At 30.6% G+C, this 6639-nt stretch overlaps 1 long non-coding RNA gene across 1 annotated transcript; it reads right to left on the bottom strand.

Annotated features, from left to right (window-relative positions):
* Window positions 1-4615: 4615 nt before the first annotated feature.
* Window positions 4616-5815, bottom strand: LOC127150497 (uncharacterized). The gene is made up of 2 exons (XR_007822871.1): window positions 5629-5815; window positions 4616-5068 (listed from the first exon to the last, which is right to left on the bottom strand). It is a non-coding gene; the product is annotated as an uncharacterized LOC127150497 (long non-coding RNA).
* Window positions 5816-6639: the final 824 nt, after the last annotated feature.

The following is a 6639-nucleotide window of genomic DNA, read 5'->3' as shown; positions in this document are numbered from 1 at the left end:
CTTTCTTAACTGTAGTTCGAATGATAGTAGAAATACCTATTATTCTCAGCAGCACACCTCCGAGGGACGTCCAACCATCCATCCCTCGCCTTCTAAAATAGCGAACAATATACATAAGAGACCATTGTTAAAATGTTATGCTAAACATGAATGAAAAACAAACTAAAGAAAAGTAGATAATTAAGTCTTGCAGACCAAAAACCATGTGACGCATAAATCCATTCCTAAAATGAAGTTTTAAATTCACAAGAATTTCCAAATACAGAGTAAACACAACCTATAACATGAGTAACATATTTAGTAGAATTAAAATATTACCAGTTTGTTACCATCAATCTCAACTTTCACAAACTACACACAATAAAAACAAAAAACCTATTTCTTGAAGCCCTTGAAAGACTGCACACCTGATATAATGAGTCTTACCAAACCAGCAAGAAACCTATTGTAACGCCCCGAAAAATAAGATAATTTGGGAGATAATTATCTTAGTTTTGTTTAATGAGATTTGATTTATTGGGCGTTATTTTGAATTCATTTAATGAGAATTATTTGATTTATGTGGGAATTGAAATTAATTAAATATTTGTTGGATGAATATTTAATTAAATAGAGGTTTTGGCGTGTGGTGTTTGTTGAGTTTTTGATTAAATGGTAGGTTAAGAGGATTAAGTAAAGTTGTGGATTTTTAGTGTTATTGAAGTTGAATTTAATTAAATAATTATGGATGTTATTTAATTAAATTGTGGGGTGGAAAGTTTGTTGGAGATTTAATAATTATATGTATATGTGTATATATATATATATATATATATATATAATTATTATGTTAAAGGAAAAGATAATTATATTTGTTGAAATATAATTATTTAAGGAAAAGATAATTGTATTTTGGAGAAAGAATATTTTTAAGGGAGAAAAAGAAAAATAATTATATTTTGGGTAAATATAATTATTTATAAAAGGATATTTATTTTCGACAAAGATAAATAATAATTAATTATTGTAGAAGATAATTAATTATTCTACAGAAAGATAAATGTTGATTATGGAGTGGAGTTGTTATGGTTGGGTTAAGATAATTCATGTTGGAAGTTATAAATGATTTATTGAAAAAGATTTGATTGATTAAATTGATTGAAGATTTAAGTTAATTTGAGATTTTGGAGGGAAAAGTTAGTTTTGGTGGAATTAGATTTAATTGAGTATATATATATATATATAATTAATAAATTGGAAAAGTGAAGTTAATTATATGATGAAATATAATTATATTTGTTTGGAAAAGAAGATAATCCATGAGGAGAGAGATGGTTGATTTTGATTGGATGAAAAAGATATATATTTATTTAAAAGAGAGAATAATGGTTTAAATAAATATATGTTTATTGTAGATTTTGGTGAGAGAAAAATAATAATAATAAAGAAGTATTATTATTATTAATAATGGTTATAAATGCCTAAGATTTTGTGCATTTAAGGTATTTATTTAGGAAAGATAATGGAAATAAAGATATATGTATATATTTGGGATTATATATATATATATATATATCCTAAAAGGAAAAGAAAACAATAATAATAAATATTATTGTTATTATTTGAGTTTATAAATAGCATTGGAATGCTTAAGTTAGAAAGTAAAGGAAAAAGAAAAAGGTTCTTCATCTTCTTCTCTAAGATAAAACTTGAAGAATTGATGAATTTTCTCATTAAGGTTTAGATAATTTTTCAACCTCCATTTGGTCAAGTTTGGTAAGCCAAGATAATTAAATTAATAATTTATTAATTTAATTTTGGATCTAATTGGAGTTTCTTTAAAGGTTCAGTTGGTTAAATTTTTAGACTTAATCTTGAATTTTTCCCAATTAAGGTTGAATTGGTTTCAACCTTAAATTTTGGATAAGTTAAATTGGAAAATTTTAGATACTAGCCATTGGTAAATTTTATTAATTAAGTTATTGATTTTCCCTTATTGTTTAGGATCTACTTTAATTGGAAAATTACTATCAGCAAAGAAATATTTTTAGACAATCTCAAGGTAAGAGATTTTACTACTAGACTTTCGAACTGAATTTAAGAGACGACATGTATTTACGATTATGCATTGATGGTAGTTAAGATGCATAATGCGATGCTATAGATGATGATTGTTATTGTGTTGATGATGATGACTGATTATATGAATGGCGATGATGACTGGTATGTTTATGATGTTTATGATACATGATATATTAATCACATGAATAAGGACGTTATGATTAATATTTATGTCATGTTATGATGTTTATGAGGATGTTACATGCTTGAATTGTGGTGTATCTGTTAACTTTGTCTGTTAAGCTTTTTACCCCACCTGTATTGTGGTCCTATCTATGGGGTCACTTGCACGACTAGGGGTGTTCCTACGGGATCACTCGCATGATTTAGAGGTGTACCTACGGATCACATGCACAGTTAGGGGACAGTTATATTGTGTATACGGGGTCATTCGCACGACTAGGGGTGTTCTGATGGAATCACTCGCACGTTAGGGGTGTACCTACGTATTACATATATGTTCATGGAGTGTATACGAGATCAGTCGCACGACTAGGGGTGTTTCGACGGGACCACTCGCACGATTAGGGGTGTACCTACGTATTACATATATGTTTATGGAGTGCGTACCTGCGATCACTCGCACGACTAAGAGTGTTCCTATGGGATCACTTGCACGATTTAGGGGTGTTCGTAAGGTCTCACTCACTCAGGTGTGCTCCATTGGACACACAACGTTATAATTATGTTTCTAACGGAAAGTTAACAGATCACCTAGCGGGACTAGTAGTGGGTCCCTTATTGAGTATATTTATATACTGACTCTTTTCTATGTTTAATATTTCAGGCTAAGGTAAAGAACTTAAGAAGCTGGCGAGCGATAGCGAGGGATCCGTGGCATACCATATGGGGACACAGTTCAGCTTCCGCACTCATTTATATGTCTTTCAGTATTTTTAAATTTTAACCGTTTTACTTAAAGATTTTATCCTATTTATTTGTTTTTAGTTCTTTAAAATTGTTAGAACCCGCGACTCACGTTTTCAAATTATTTTTGTTAATTTTGATAATCTTATGTTTTTGTGAACGTTTTGATATTAACTTTATAAAGATTTTAGTTATCCTCTTTTCAAAAAGTGTCTTTTGATGTTTATCTTTTAGTAATGACCTTAACTTAGTTTAAAAGTTGGGGTCGTTACACCTATTCCCATAGTTCAAAATCAATAAAACTTCGTTCGGCACAAAACTGATAAGAAATAGAATTTTTTTGACATAAACTAAAACTTTAAGAATAATAACATTTTAGAAGGAGGCATATTGCGAAATCAAAGAGAATGCATCATACTTGAGAAGTACTAGTCTCCTCCCGATGGCTTAAATCACCTGCAAAACAAGAAACCAAGTAACAAGATACCGATAAGATCCAAACGTACCAATGATTCAACGGGACAATGTGGTATTGACAAACTCATTGTTGGCTCTAAGTGAAGGGTGGGTTAACAATCATCATATTTTGGAAGTAATAACATAAGTTAAAACAAACAGAAAAAATGTGGTGCACACTTCGCCAAAATTAGAAGAGGGGATCAAAATTTTCCCTTGGAAATTTCTACATACGTAATTAACTTTCTAAATTTAAAAATTTAGAGAATATCATCATAAGGAACAACTTCCCTGCCCCTGAAAGGCACATTTGACCTTGAAGAACTGTTACTTCCCTGCCCCTGAAAGGCTTATCTCAGTCAAGAAACTTTCAAATAAGCTTTTAATTACTTAAAATTGTTTTAATATTTAATTCTATACTTAAGTTTTTTATACCGTCAAAATTGATTTTGAAGGATTAAAGTACTTTTTGGAAATGATTTTGAAACTAATAAACCAACCTTTCAGTATTTAGTGGGTCATTGGAACAAGTTGATCTGTGACAGAGGATAGAGCTTTTGCCAAATTTGAAATTCTGGAATTGGTTGTTGGGTTAGATTATGAAAATACTGAGATGGGCATCAGATGATGCAATAAATAAAGCCTTGAGAAAAAATCAATTTTAACCCTTGAATTTGGTATCAATTTGGATCCTAAATTATAAATTTTCGTCAAACTTTATCATAAAACTTAAACAAGTGTTGTAACTCCATAAGAAAAAATCCTCTTGAATTACAAATCACATAAACAAGTAATAATTTAATTAAATAATGTCGTAAGTAATAACTTAAACAAATCTAGCTAACTCAAATGTTTGATAGGTTTGATTTGGAGTTTGGTTCATTATTTTTATAAGGTTTGTTTGGGTTGAACAAACTTGCAACCTCAATGGTTGGACTAAATCTAACAAGTGATTTAGGCATATCAAACTCAAATAAAATTAAGACCTCACAATCTTTAAAATGTTAGATATGGAACTTCTCTAATTGTCCAAAATTTTGAGATGAAGTTAGAAGCTCATGTTTACCTAATATGATATCAAAAAGCTATAGGCCACTATGGGATTATGCCGTGGAAAGTTATTGAAATCTCCTAACGCCATCAAATAAAGCATCGGGAGTTGTCAATAATTGCAAAGAGAAAAGAAGCAAGAGGACATCAAAATTACAATCTTATTATTGCTAATCCAATATTAGATAAACACTAGTGTTTAGCTATAAATTAAACATATTAATCTTCAACAGGTATTATCAACAAAAAGATGCAAGAGATCAAAACACCAATGTCTCTTTCACTCAAGTCCAAGGACCAAATTTCATAATTGCAAGCAACAATGGAGTGTGCCAAAAACATGCCCTTCCACAATTCTATGGCACATATTGGGGCAGATTCAACACAAACATCAAAATTTCTTCCAGACCCATATGGAATTGAAGTTGGCAATGAAAAGGAAGTTCCTTTATGGTATGAAGAGAAATGGCGCTCTTAATATTCATGTCATCGATACTACAGAGGTTTGAAAGGATAAAATCTAACCATTAATTTTCATTCTCTTTTTCTCGAAGCTTCCTCCCATAGCCATGAAATCTCCCTTGGCCTTAATTTCCTAATTCAAACAAACAAAAACCAATTAAAAATCAACCAAGTGCTTCATTGAGGCATTTCATCAAACACATTGTAAGCTACCAAAATGCTTCATCAAATAGCCAACAATATATTTCACAAAACCATCAATATACCTTTAAAGAATCTCAAAATAGTTAAAATACGTTTTTTAGTTACGGTACCTTAGGGAATGGACAAAGGCGTTGTTGAGTTAGCACCTATTGCAAAGCAATATCTTGTTGTCAACATGAAGACCAAACCAACTATTTTTTAGGAGCACAAAGGGTTGCAACCAATAACAATAGTTAACTTTGCTATTAATTATCACAAATGAATAACAAACCAAGAACAGACAATGTATATTGGAATAGCTTGTTACTCTCAAAATTTTAGTCCCTACAAGACAGGTCATCATAATTTACAAAAAAAAAAAAAAAAAAAAACCAAAGAACATAAGTTTCTCTCTAGCCAACCATATTCATCAAGTTTAAATTTCTAGATTGTGTTTTTACACAACAAACACAACAAGTTATAATTAAGAAAATAGAGTCAAGAACTCACCGGCAACAATATGGGTCTCCTCGTTGTGGGTCTCCGTTGCTATGGGTCTCCTCCCCGAGAAGAAAGGACATGGAGATGAGAAGAATGGGATTAAGGTTGGGGTTTTTTGTTGTGCGTCGTTCATCGTTCGTGAGGGGAGGAATTTTAAAGAAGAAAAGGGGAGTGTGCGTGAAGAAGAAAAGAGAGGGATTTTGAAGAAGGAAAGTGAGGGATTTTGCCTTTTTTTTTTATTTATGTTTATTTTAATAAAAAAATATTTAATTAATTTTTTAATGGCCTTATATATTATGAAAGCAAATAACTATCATGTATTTGGGCATTCCCAAATCACCGTCTTTTCCCGCCAAAAACCCGTTTTTTGACATTTGATGACAGTTATTTGTTCCATCCTTTCAATTTGGGATGGAACCAACATAATAGGGGGGTTTTCTTGTAGTGGTGGTTTCGTCGAACACACACAGTCATAAATCTGTGAAAGGTGGTGATCCCGAGGGACATCCATGTAAGTACAACTCTAATGGTCAAAGCTAATAGAACACCACAATCCATAGCATGAAACAACATCGTAAACATCATAAACGTGACATGAATATCAATCATAAAGTTTTAATCATGTGATTAATATATCATGCATAATCATCAAAATAATATTAGTCATCATCTACTACATCACATTTCTACTACATCATATTATGCATTTTAGCTACCATCCATGCAAGCTCTTAAATTCATGTTCAAAGGTACTACTGAATAAGAATTTTTGGAATGAATTACAAATTGCCACGTCATTTACTAAAATAATTTTATTTGGGATTAACTAAAAGTTGACATATGTCTCAAATTAAATTTAAAGACAAATTGGACAGTTCTAATGATGTCACATGTCTTTATTATGACAATTAGATAAAATTAATTATTTTGGTTCAATTAAATATTATTTACTTGGGCTAAAATTCAATTGAGCAAAAAAAAAAAATTAATTTAACCCAAAATTAAATATGACCAAAATCT

Source organism: Cucumis melo, chromosome 8 (genome assembly GCF_025177605.1).
Source record: "Cucumis melo cultivar AY chromosome 8, USDA_Cmelo_AY_1.0, whole genome shotgun sequence".
NCBI lineage: Eukaryota > Viridiplantae > Streptophyta > Magnoliopsida > Cucurbitales > Cucurbitaceae > Cucumis > Cucumis melo.
This window is presented reverse-complemented; position numbering and strand designations above follow the sequence as displayed.